This window comes from Macaca nemestrina, chromosome 4, assembly GCF_043159975.1.
Source record: "Macaca nemestrina isolate mMacNem1 chromosome 4, mMacNem.hap1, whole genome shotgun sequence".
Taxonomy (NCBI): domain Eukaryota; kingdom Metazoa; phylum Chordata; class Mammalia; order Primates; family Cercopithecidae; genus Macaca; species Macaca nemestrina.
In genome coordinates this window covers 102,410,840-102,424,279 of record NC_092128.1, presented here as the reverse complement: position 1 = coordinate 102,424,279, position 13,440 = coordinate 102,410,840, and the positions used below count along the sequence as shown (strand labels likewise).

At 37.5% G+C, this 13,440-nt stretch overlaps 1 protein-coding gene across 12 annotated transcripts in view; it reads left to right on the top strand.

The window, feature by feature from the left end:
* Positions 1-13,440, top strand: part of LOC105475828 (phosphodiesterase 1C) — a 619,857-nt gene that overhangs the window by 468,189 nt on the left and 138,228 nt on the right. The window lies entirely within an intron of this gene.

Genomic DNA, 13,440 nt, shown 5'->3' with positions numbered 1-13,440 from the left:
GCTTTAAAAATTCTCATGTACACTTTGAGAGAGTCGGTAGCAAATGTTGAACATTTTATGATTCCCTCATTGTCTCTTTTTACTTTAAGAGAGAATCATTTAAAGGAATTGTGTCTTCCTCTTTCCAGTCCCCAAGCCAGAGTCTAAAGCTCAATAAAGCTCATTGGAAAATAATTCTTCTTTTTACACACAATGATAGAATATATTATGACACCACGTAGGTTCAAATATCATTTAAAACAAATCTTACAGAGTATGTTCCCAGATTTAGGAGGCTTTAAAAATGCTAAACGAGGAAGTCCTGGTACAGTGGAGGCTCATGCTGTTCTTGAGGGACAACCTCCAAAGCGCTAGATAATACTTTTAAAATGAAGAAATTACCACCGTGAACAATGAGGGGTTGTTTGGGGCAAGTGTAGTGCTTTGTCCAGATTGATTCATCCATGTTTGCAGCTATTACTGCTAATTCCTCTGTAAATCAACCCTCCTTGTAAATTGTGATAGAAATAGCTAACGGAGGAGGAATTTTTCTTCTAAATAGCTACGGGAGTTGGTCCTGTATTAGTGTTTACCTAGTGTCGCTACCTGAGTGATATCAAGCTTATGTTTCTAACCACAGAGAAAGCCAGAGCTATTTTAATATAACTAAAAGTGAAAGGAGTCCCATTCTTCATCTACAAAGAAAGGGAGACAGTGCTGGCGAGTGATATGGGACTGCATAAATAAGTATTCCCAACTCTTCTTTTCTTTTTCTATTAAATATAGCACAAAATGAGAAAGCTTTAGGCTTTTGACACATTCAGTTATTAGGATACACTGGAGCAGACCACGAATGAAAATGCATTGCTGGTTCAGATCCCTCCCCTTGCCCCATCCCAAAGCCATTACAAAATGATGTGTAGTTGGAAGGAAATTTTGAATGGTAATCACATTGAATACAAACTTGAAATGTTAGTAATATGCAAATTGTTTCCCTATTGATTGGAAATGACTATATAACAGAACACCATCTCTGTGACCTGTGTTTTCATACCCCAACTTATCTACCCTCACTCCCTTAGTCTCATGACTAGCTCTAGATTTCATTCTTTTCATTTTTTAGGGACTTAATTCTTATTTGTTTTTTAAATTCACTTTTATTATAGGTTGACAAATGATAATTGTATATATTTATGGGGTATAATGTGATGTTTTAATATATATATACATTGTGGAGTGATTAAATCAGTCTAATTAACATAACAATTACCTCACATACTTATCCTTTTTTATGGTGAGAGCATTTAAAATCTACTCTTTTAGCAATTTTGAAATACATAATATATTATTCCTCACTATAGTCACCGTGCTGTGCAACAGATCACCAGAACTTATTCCTTCTGTGTAACTGGCACTTTGTACCCTTTGATTAACATCTCTCCTTTCCCTGTTCACTCCCTAGAGGACATTATGCTAGATGAAATAAGCCAGACACAGAAAGACAAATACCACATGTTCTCACATTCAGGATCTAAAAAAAAAAAAAATCAAACTTTTAGAAGCAGAACATAGAATAGTGGTACTAGAGGTTGGGTCTGGGTGTGTATATTAATTTCATTCTTTACAACTGCTTTGTGGCCAGCCTGCCATAGTGAAACCAACCTCAAATTGAAACAAACATCTGAGAATGAACTGAAAAAGGAGAGGGAAGATACAAATCGTGCTTCATACCTTAGAGTCCCAGGGGATCACCGCCAGTAGAGGTGTAATTAGTGAGCCTTTAGTAAAGTCACTGGGATTCTTTTTCTCTCACCTTTTTAGTGTGGTGACCATTTGCTAGCATCTGAGTTTCTTCAGTTGATACTGAGAACCTCCATTTGTCTTTCCTAGGGTTTCCTCAAGGCATGAGTCTGGTTCTCACCAAGCTCCAAACATCACTGGTTAAAGCCCCCACTGGATCCTCTCCAAAGTCATCAGACACAGTTAGTAGCTCACTGGTGAACATTTATCCCTAATTCTCTTACTGCTGCTGAGACCAAGCCGAAGGATCTGGAGGACACTAAGTAGACCACTATTTAAGAACAGAGAAACACTTATAAAACTAGCTGGGGACAGGACAACTATGTCTAGCTTTTTGTCATCAATATTCCATTAAGCTGGATAACTGTGTCTCACTTTTTAAAACTAAATGTTTAATTTTGAGATAATTGTAGAGTCACATTATTGTAAGAAATAATACAGAGGAATTCCCATGTACCCTTTACCCATTTTCTTCCAATGGAAACATCTTGAAAAACTACAGGACAATTTCACAACCCAAGATACTGATATTAGCATAATCTACCAATCATATTCAGATCCCTCCAGTTTTATTGTACTTGTGTGTGTGTGTGTGCATGTATGAATTTGGTTCTGTATAGCATAATTGCATTTGTAGGTTTGTACAACCACTGCCACAGTCAAGGTATAGAATAGTTCACCACTAGTTTCCCTGTGTTGCCCTTCTTACACAGGTCTCCCTCTTCCTCTCCCTTCTCTCCAGTCCCTGTAAACCACGAATCTTGTCCTCCATTTTAAGAATGTTACATGAGTGAAATCATATAGTATACAACGTTTTGGGATTGTCTTTTTTCACTCAACATAATTCCCATGAGAACTGTTTCATTTTTGTCAAAATGCTTGGGAGATTATCTGATAATTAGGATGATTATGTTTCTAGCTTAATAGGATTTTAAAGTTAGAAAGTGTCTTTAATATACAACATTCCATTTAACTCTTTCAAAGGAGTAGAAAGTAAAGGTTTTAAAGGAAAAAACAAGTATTGGTGATAGGATTGCATTTTCTAGGTGTGGCAGAGACTGGCTGGCTCTCCACCAAAACCACCACCTCTTCCTCCTAAGCCTACCACAGGACTATGTTTTCCAGCTTCTCTCGGAAAGACATAGTTATGTGACTATGGCTTCTGGACAATTGGAAGTGACCAGAGGCAATCAGTTCCAGTTCTAGTCTGGTTCATAAAAACCTCCCACACATGTCGTTTTGCATCCCTTTTCCTTCTGTGACAATCTTGGAAACGGAAACCCATGGTGAACTTAGAGGAGCCACAGGGTGGGACAAACAACCCCTATTTAGCTCTCCAGGATTTCTTGACCTTTAGAGTTCTGAGTCACAGGAGGTGTGGGAGCAGCTACTGTGAACCTGGAGGAAGTGGAGTGGAGGGAAACAATAGCGGACTCCAACAGTTCCTTTCCCATCATTTCCTCCCCAGCCTGGTGAGGCTCCTTCCTGTCCCAGACCAAGAAGATGCAGTCCTCACACACACATTCAAAGCAGCAGCCTCAGGTCACCTTAGAGGTTTCTCACAGTTTTCTTTGAAGTTTTTTTTCCTGTAATTTTTCTTGAGTTAATCTTAAGAAAGGTACTATGCTAATTCAGCATCTTGTTAGCCATTATTTGAAGGTTTTTAATCTATGAATTAATTTTATTTATTTCTGTTATTATAAAAGAAAAAAGAAGCAGAAATGAGAAAAATGTAACCTCAGGTTTATTTTACCAAGACTTATATTTGTAGTATGGTAGAATCCCTGTAATTTTGCTGGCGGAGGGAGCTTTAGCTCCTCTGGATAATCATACCAGCGTGATGTAATTGAGGTTGAATGAGGAACTAAATTCAGAAAAAGAAAGCGAAGGAGTCACGGGGCTGGGTTGACTATGAAGACATGGAGAGATGTGTCTTGACGTGTCTAGGCATGGGTTGTGACCTTCCTAAATCTTCCTGCAAACTTGCTTCTCTTTTCTGCTCAGCTTCCTTTTCTCATTAGTGCCATTCAAAGATGTTTTTAGTTCTTCTCATTTCTTTGGTCTATTAAGACATGTTGAAGTGGCATGTTTATCAGCAGGGAAAAGTGACAGTGATTCTTTCCATATGAATAGCTGCAAATGAACACTGGCTTCTGGAACTTACCTCTTGGTGGTCTGGCAGGATCTTAACTCCTTCCCTCTCCCCAGTCCCCAGCATGGCCTGGGGTGGATTCTGAATGATGCTCTGGGTTGTCTTTTTCATTCTTTTTTATTTCTTCACCCAGAAGAACAAGTGGGTTTTCATAATAACATCCTTTCCCAATAAGGTGTGCTCGCCTACAAACTTTGGAGAGAGAATGTTTGCCTTCACAAAAGATTGTCTTAGCATAATTTGGAATCTTACTCTTAAAACAAAATCCCACTATGTCCTTTTAACAAAATGTGTGAGTTGATTGGCAATAAAAACAGGGGATAAACTGATTTTTAAGAAACAATTATTTATAAGGCCAAGAATGACTGTGAGAGAGCTCCTTTCTAAAGTACTGCATTTGATTAGAAGTGCAAAGGAATGAAGTCAATATTATTACTCAAAATGGATTAAAACTTTAACCCTCAGTCATAATACCTTCTAGAATACCATAAGAATAGAAGGCTTCTCTTGGACCTGTCAGTGCATTTTGCCTGGTGTTCCCATGCAGTGAGCTGACACAATCACTTTGGACACACAGTTGCCCACATACTCTCACACCCACAAACATACATCCCCAAAGGAGATTCACTCTGTGGAGAAGAACTAGGAGGAGGCTAAGCATGCAGGGCTTCTCTGTGACATAGCTTTATGAAAACCAAAAGAATGGAAATATTCATCAGAAAATCCATGGCAACCGAGAGAGTATGCAGTGATACCCTTGACTGGGTGTCCAAAGAATGGGTCCCTGCACATGGAATGGAACAATCACATGTAGAATAGGACAGTTCAAAAACAACTTACATTGCCTGTTTTCTTTTTTCTTTCTTTCCTTTTTTTTGTAGCATATTTTCTTGTCCACTTATGTTGTGCTTATATTAATATAAAAATATGTATGCACATCCTCAAACATACCAGCTGGATGTTGAGAGGAAGAGAGTTGGAATAGTGAAGTGGTAGAGGGACACAGGACCAGAATTAAATGCTTTATAATAAGTCTTGATATGTGGAATAGTAACAATAGTTTTGTTGTTTTACCACATCAACTATATTTCATTCTTCACATTTCTAGTAAGTTTTAGAATCAGGTTCCACCAAATGACTTGTGGTGAATTTGTTTGTGATTGAATCTACAGATGAATTTAGGGAGAATTCATACTTCTAAATGTTGAGTGTTACAATTTATGAACATGGATTCTTCCATTATTTAGGTCATTTAAACTTCTCTCAATAATATCTTACCATTTTCCATGTAGATGACTTTTATATATTTTGTAAGATTTATTTCTAGAAACTGTTTTATTTTGATATTTATGTGGATGGCACCATTTTCTAATTGTTTATTGCTGTTTATCAAGTGGCGTTGCTAAATTCACCTCTTAATTAGAATAACGTATTTGCTGCTTTTTAAAGATATTATTTTTTTCCAGTCCTATGTCTATTATTTCTTCTTTTTTTGTTGAACTGGTGAAGACTTCCCATACAATATTCAGTAGAAGTAGTCATAACAGGCATCCTCATGTTATTCGCTAGCTCAACAGGAAAGATTTCCCATTATATATGACGTTTGCTCTAGCTTTTGTGTTAAAGACCCAATATTAGATTTAGGATATTCACTTTTATTCCTTCTTTGCTAAGATGGTTGTCATGAATAGGTATTTTCTCAAATGCTTTTTCTGACTGTTATGATTACCAAAGGGTTTTTCCTGTTAAAATAGGGGATTACATTTATTTACAGATTTTAAATGTCAAACCAACCTTGCATTTCTGCAAATTTGTTTGTTTTTTCTTATTCGTTTTATTTATCACTAAATTTAATTTGTTAAAATTTTCCGTAGGGTTTTTGTATCTATGTTCATGAGAGATACTGGCCTATAATTCTTTACTTATAAGACCCTCATTTGGTTTTAGAATCGAGTGTGCTGGCCTCATAAAAGGAGTTGGAAAGTGTTTCCTCTTTTGCTATTTTGTAGAAGACTGTGTTATTTCCTCTTTGAATATTTAGATGAATTCACTGAAAACGTGATTTAAGTCTGTAGTTTTCTTTGTGGGAAAATACTAAACTATGCATTCAGTTTTTAAAATTTTAGTTTTATTTTTCTTTTACTGTCAATCTCATGTGTATATGCTACATTCAATTATTCTGATACAGAATTATTAATAGTTTACCTTTTTCTTATGTCAATTTTGGTAAATTAAGATTTATGGAATTTTAAAATTTCATCTAAATTTTTAAATGTATCTTCAGAAAGGTATTTATGATATCCTTTTACCTTTCTAAATGTCCACAGAATCTGTAGTAATAATCTCTTTTTATTCTTGATATTGGTTATTTATACCATTTCTCTTTTTTCTTGGTCAATCTTGCTTGACCTATCAATTTTATTAAGCATTTCAAAGACCCAGGTTTTGGCTTTGCTAATTATTTCTGCTGTGAGTTTGTTTCTACTTAAGTTTTGTTTTTGTTTATTTTTTACTATTGTCTACTGGCTTTGGATTAACTTGTTCTTCTAACTTCTTGAGGTGCATAATGAGATCACTTATTTTTAGACTTCTCCTATTCCTTTTTTTTTTTTTTTTTTTTTTTGAGGCCGAGTCTTGCTCTGTCACCCAGGCTGGAGTGCAGTGGAGCGATTTTGGCTCACGGCAAGCTCTGCCTCCCAGGTACACATCATTCTCCTGCCTCAGCCTCCTGAGTGGCTGGGACTACAGGTGCCCGCCACCACACCTGGCTAATTTTTTTTTGTATTTTTAGTAGAGACAGGGTTTCACCGTGTTAACCAGGATGGTCTCAATCTCCTGACCTCGTGATCTACCTGCCTTGGCCTCCCAAAGTGCTGGGATTACAGGCTAGACTTCTCCTTTTCTAGTGTATTTATTTAAAGCTGCACATTTTCCTCTAAACACTGCTTTACCTGCATACTACAGGGTTGTATGTTATTGTTCGGTTAGAATTATTTTGTGATTTAACCTTTGACCTATGGGTTATTTAGAAATATATTGCTAAATTTCCATACACTTGAAATATTTCTATTCATTTTTTGTTTTGGATTCTAATCAATAACAAAATTGTGTTTCATTGTTGTCACAGAACATTATCTGTCTGAGTTCAATTACTTGAAATTTATTGAGAGTCCCTGTGACCCAGCACATGGTCAGTTTTGATTACTGTTACATGTACACTTGAAAAGAATGGTGTGTTCTGCAGCAATTGAGTGTAGTGTCCAGTCCATGCCAACTAGGTCAATTTTGTTCATGACATTATTCAAAATCTTCTATAACATTACTAATTTTTTTTATTAGTTAACAAGTTATGTAGTGAGGCATATACAATGCAGAAATATAGGTATGCACCTAGGTACCAATTATTTTTCTTAAGTGAAAAAGTAACGAGTCCAGTAATTTATTTCAATTCATTTGTGCATCTGCTTTAAGCAGGTGTAATTAGAAACTGTAGAAGTAAAATTCTCTTTTATTTATAGCATTAACAAAAGGTAAAAGCTAAATATGTAGGCTATTCTTGTCAGTCATAATTTTTGTTGGCACTGTTCTTGTTTTTGGTTTGGTGCTCACTCACTGAGGAAACCGCATGCCCCCAGAACAAGTTCTTTCCCAGAAATTCTTAAACGCAACCATCCGTACTACCACCAAACTCATGCAGCACTCAATCAAATTTCCATCACGTGAGAGAGAATATTCACACTGTGCTGTTCAGAGTATCAGACAAGCCTGATGACAATGAAAACAGAATTTTCCAACTTACTCACTACTTGTGCTCCTGTACTCAGCTGCTAGATTGATATTTCTAAAATGCCAATCTCATCATTCTATTCCTCCATTTAAACATTCTCCAGGGGTTCCCCATTATCTCCAAGATAAAATTATATTTCTTTAGCTTGGGATTCTAAGTCTACTGTGGTGTAGCTCCTACCTTCTGTTTTATCTTTTTACATGCCCCTGAGTTCCATACAGACATGGGAGTCTCTGAATAGATCACTGCCTTCAGTCTGCTCTCTCTATGCAGAGTCTGCCGTTTCCCTATCCCATCCTGTGTGCCTGACTGACCCCTACGTGGCCTTCAAGATGGCTTTGATCAGGTCCACTGGGGAGGGCTTTGTTATTTGAATATTCCTCTCCTCTGTGCTTTCTTAGCCCCCATCACACCTCTGCCGTTTCACTTACAGTACTGCATTGTGGGTGCTGGTTAGCTTTCTGTCTTCCCTACCTGAGAGAGAGCACTGCATTTCCCCACTTTGTATTCCTAGAGCCTATCTCTCTCAGTGCCTGCACACAGAAGACACCCAGTGTTGAATGTTTTTCAAGTGCAGCCATCTTAATCAGCTGTCATTAATTATAGAAACAAACAAATGGCCAGAAAAATGCTTGGATGACATAATCAGATGGCATTAAAGCATGAGACTAAAAGTCATGTTGGGGCATCCCATTCGGAAGAGTTGTTTTAAGTTATTTTCTATGGCATTTAGGGAAGTGGCAGAGGACAGGAGTGACGTGGAGGAGGCAGGTGTATGAAAAGGACACAGAGATGAGTATGCCTTATGAATACATGGGTGTGATGAACTGAAATGAAGTTTTTTTTTTTTTTTAAATTCAAATGAGATTTTAGGGCTCGTGATTCACTGGGACATGTAGAGAAAGTACTGTAAAAGATCCAGTTCTCATATCGTTTCAAACAAAACAAAGCCTTTCTGAGACAGCAGTACTTGTTGGCCACACTGGCATTTTAGGAGCTGCCTACCCCTCCTCAGAGGGAATAACCTTGGACAGAATAGACAAACATGAGACAGTATGTTTCCATAGCTTCTGTTTACAGTTCATTTTTGCCTGTGCAAAGTGAATGAAATTCTAGCAGGGTCTAATGCTCAACAAATGTGTACGTTTTCAAGGCATAAGGTCGTAGGGCTTTCTGTGACCTCACTGGGGTGGGGAGTAGTGCCTAGTCCAGTGTAAGGCAGTTTTCTAAGTTATAAAGTTGAACCAATACGTTGCTTCTTAATGAAGTTCACCGCATTGGTCCTAGGAATTATCTTTGTGGAAAAAAAAAGAATACCTTTCCTCCCTAACATCCTTTTAAATTCCAAAATACAGTGCTCTGGCCTTTCCTCACATAGTTTCCCTCTTCCAACACCTTTATGCATCCCACATGTTGATTGGTGTGGGGTCAGGGGAAGTCAGCATCCAGGGCTTGCTCTGGATCTGAGGGCACAGGGAACTGAAGATATGCAGTATCTCATCATATGCCTTGCAGCTAAGAAGCATACAGAAAGCAAAGAGCTTACGCCAAGAAATGCAAGAGTCATGAAAAGATGCAATGGCTCATCCACAATGAAATTGCACGCTGTCTTAACTGAAAGGCATCTTGCCAAAGTTGGAAGGCATAAGCACTTCCTAAAATGGTGTTGCACTTCAATACTGGAACTATTATCTGGCAGCCACAGTAACAGAAATGGATGGAGGGCTGGAAACTATGAACATTCTCTCAGAAGAGAAACCTTATTATTATCATTATTATTATTATTTTTATTTGTATATTTTCCTACTTCTTTATCTTCCTTCCTTGTGAATTTATTTTGAATGCTCATGAAATAAATTCCCCTTAGGTGCCCAGGCCAAAAATTCCCCTGGGTAGTATTAAAACACCAGATATCCATCTTTCCCAAAATATAGGCTACAGCATACCATGGGGCCTGGCCCCTGAGGACATTCACCTTTTAGATGGAATGGATTCACATGAAAAGCGTCTAGACAACTTTACTAGGAAAACAAAGGAGAGCAGCTGAGCTCTCCAGTCTCAGCTAGTCTTTTCCAATTGAACAAAAATTTTTTATGACATGGGTAGGAAAGATCCTGGCTAATTTTCAGACAACCCTTCTTAAGATAGATTAAGATCTAGGGAATATCTTCACTATGAAGACAAATGGAGAGGGGTCCTTATTCTCAGGAACTTTTGAAACTACTAATTGGCCAGTGATAAAAGAGCTAGTTTGAAACTCTTTTGCCCAAAGAATAGCCATTTCACCAAGAGGTAGGTAGGTTATGGCAGGGCAGGGCCGGATATCCCAAATGGAAAGGATAAAGAGGTAGAGAAAAGTGGGCTGAGGGGCCGATGGAGCATAAGCACCTGAATGCTATGCTAAAGCTCAACAGAATTTGAAAGGGGCATCTGGAATTGCTAGGGTTTATGTGGCAGCTACATAAAGCAGAAAATTGGCAGCTGCAGCTTGTATCTGACATGGGTGACACCCAAACAGGAGATGGGTATATACAAAACTGTTCACCACTTAACTTCTTTTTAGTAGTAAGTTATTGTCTTTCTATTGTCATGTTTTGTTTCTTTTTAAAGAAACTTTTCATTATATTGATTTGGGCTTTTACCTTTATTTCGCAGGTCTGTGTTTTTTTGAATTGTATTGAACACGCAGCAGATGCTTCCTAAAATTCACTTCTGTTTCTGTTAGTGATTTTCTTTTTCAAAAGTGAGTCATTTTGCATTTTGAATGCTGTGTTCTCTTCTGTCTTTATTGCTGTATCTCTTCATGAATGTTTTCTTCTGTTTCATCATCCTTGAGTAAAGAAAGGTGAATGTCAGCTGGGTGTTCTTCCATAAACAGAGTGACGGGTTGTATTCTAGGTTCCCTCACTGTCTGCCAGGAAGTTGATTGAATCTTCTGCTCGTCTCATAAGCTGGAAAGACGGGGTTACATGTAAATTTCTAGTGTCCCCCACGCATCCAAAAGGTGCATTATTTCTGTGTCATTTCCTCTCTGGATCTGTTGAAACCACTTGGCTAGGGTTTTGCTTTCTATTTACAGCTTCCTGTTGGGTCAGAACTTCACACTGAATGCATAAATATGACTGCCCAAAGTCTGCCTGGCACCACTGGTGACTACATCAAGGAGAAACCTCTGAATGGCTGATTTTCTGCTAATTGTGGCACAAAGCCTGGGTCTCTCTAGTGGAGCTGATTTCAGTGCTACTCATTGGAACAGCTAAGTGAGATTCTGAGTGAAGCTTTCCCTGAAGGCCCCACTCCTGCTTTGGCCTGGGGTCCCAACCCGTTGATCACAAGGTGATATGAGGCCCTTCATGACTTGATTCTCTCAATACTGTGCTTTCTCAGGAGAGGGAATTGTTATAAAGTAGTGGCTATACATCCGTAGTCCATATAATGTCCTTAATAATTCCAATTATTTTTCAACTGATGAGAATTAGCTTTTAGTTTGTAAAAGTGGGAGAGGAAGTGTTTGTATGAGAAATAGGAGATTGTCCTAGTAAAAGGAGACGTGTCAGCTCATTTTCACGTTTAGTTGTCCTTGTATTATTAGCATTTTATTTTATCTTCCTCTTCTTGCCAGAATCTTTTTAAATTACTTGTCCATTTGGTAAAGTTTGAGTTAGTTAAATCTAGGTCATGAATCAACAATCCATTTAACTGGAGACTCACGAATCCACTCCCTTGGAAGACCACTGTCCTAGAGTATGCCTTAAAGTTTTTGTTTTGTTTTCTGGAAAGGGTATGAATGATAAATTTTGAAGTTGTTGACAACTGAGAATACCTTTGTTGGCTTCTTATGTACTTGGTAACTCTGTAGATATAGATATAAATGTCTTGAATTTTCCCATATTATTCTCAAAAATTGGTACTGTTATTAAATTGCTTTTTGATGTTTGACACGATAGAAGTAGATGGCCAGGACAATTTTTTGTTACTTTGTAAGTATTATGTTTAATTTTCTCAAAGATTTTCAGGTTCATTTCTTTATTCTTTGAAATTAAAAATTACAGTAGCATACATTTGATGTTTTCATTTACTTTTAAAAAATTGTATTTGATCCCTTTTCATCTGCTTATACAGATTTTACTTTAGCCTAGGAAAACTTATTCAGTTTAAAAGCTGCTTCTGTTGTTTATTTCCTATGAAAGTTCTATTATGGGTAGATAGGGTCTTCTGGCTTTTACTTCTATTACTCTTATAATCTTTCTCATCATTTTCTTTGTTTTTGTCGTTTCCTCTTAGGTTCTAGAGTTGAGATGGGTTCTACTAGAAATTCATGTCAGTTCCTGGTAGAACCTGTAAATCCCAAATGAAGAGAGGCATTTTTAAGAAGTTTAATTTTACTATCATTTTTGAGAGTAAACTTTAAAAAGTTGAATTTTACTCTCATTTTGTCGTTTGAAAGTCCAAACAGCCTAGGGGGTAGCTGGGCACCTTGAGGTGAGAGTCAGAACTGGAGGCAGACTTAGCCAGGAATGTGTTTTGCTAAAAAGCTTCCAATCCTTATTTGGAACAGCAGTCAGGGCTCCCTGCTGCCATCTCCCCATTCTTTGGCAGGCTGCTTATCCCTTCTGTGTGAGTGACTGGCAATCCCTTCCCTGCCAACTCCCTGTCCCGTGCTGCCTCTGAAATTCAGAACTCTTTCCAGTGCTGCTAATGGCATTCCCAAGGCTGACCTTCCCCTTCAAGGCTGCAGGGGCCTCGGGGGATTTCCTTTGCATATTTCCCTTTGATATATTGGAGATTCATAATTCAGGTAGAGACAACCTGAATCTAATCTTATTTGTATTTTATATCATTGAACTTCCTGGACATTTTTTTTAAGGTTGACCCCCTTGCCTACTTTTTAAGATTGATCCAAGATTTTTTCTCATTCTTTACTGTGGGTCATTTTCATGAAGATTAGGAAGGGAGTAGTTTATACCTTGCCGTGAAGACAACCTATCTGAGGATATTTTGATGTCAGGAAGGTGAGAACAGATTGCGTATACCAATGGGAAATGGAGATTTGACAATAATTTTAAATATCTTGCTAGAATTTTTCTCATTTGGTTGTCTGTAGTGATCAAAGTCATTGAATAATGACAGTAGTTGTAACAATTGCCTTTTCAAAGGACAACCATGAGTCACATACTGTATATCAATTTCATTTAATCTTTAGGTCAACTTTAGAAATTTTGTACTTTGCTCTTCATTAAGATAACACTCAAAGATGTTACATAACTTATCTAGGGTTGCACAGCTAATAAGTTATGAAGTGAATTTCAAACCCCAGTTTGTCTTCAAAGTCTCTACTATTTTCATTGCTGGTTGTCAAACAGCCTGAAGAGTTGCCCAATCTCCAAACTCTGTGGTATTTACAGTATTCTCAGTTACTGCATGTTGATCATCTGTAGTCATTTTATTGTTCTTATGAATACTAAGTCCTTCTCTGTGCAGATAATGTTCATATAAATAACAGAAAAACATGTTTTATTGCTTCTCTTGTGTAGTCTGGAGTTCCTCGGTTTAAAATCCATCCTCATATCTCCTTTTTTTAAAAAAATTAGGGTATTTATCTCCTCTCAGAGTGATTTTTTCCATCCAGTAAAACAATTTGCTTTCATCTATTCCTTATGTAGCCTTTTTGTGATTCTCAGTGGTTTAAATCTTTTCATCTGTCTTGGGACATGCCTGGGTC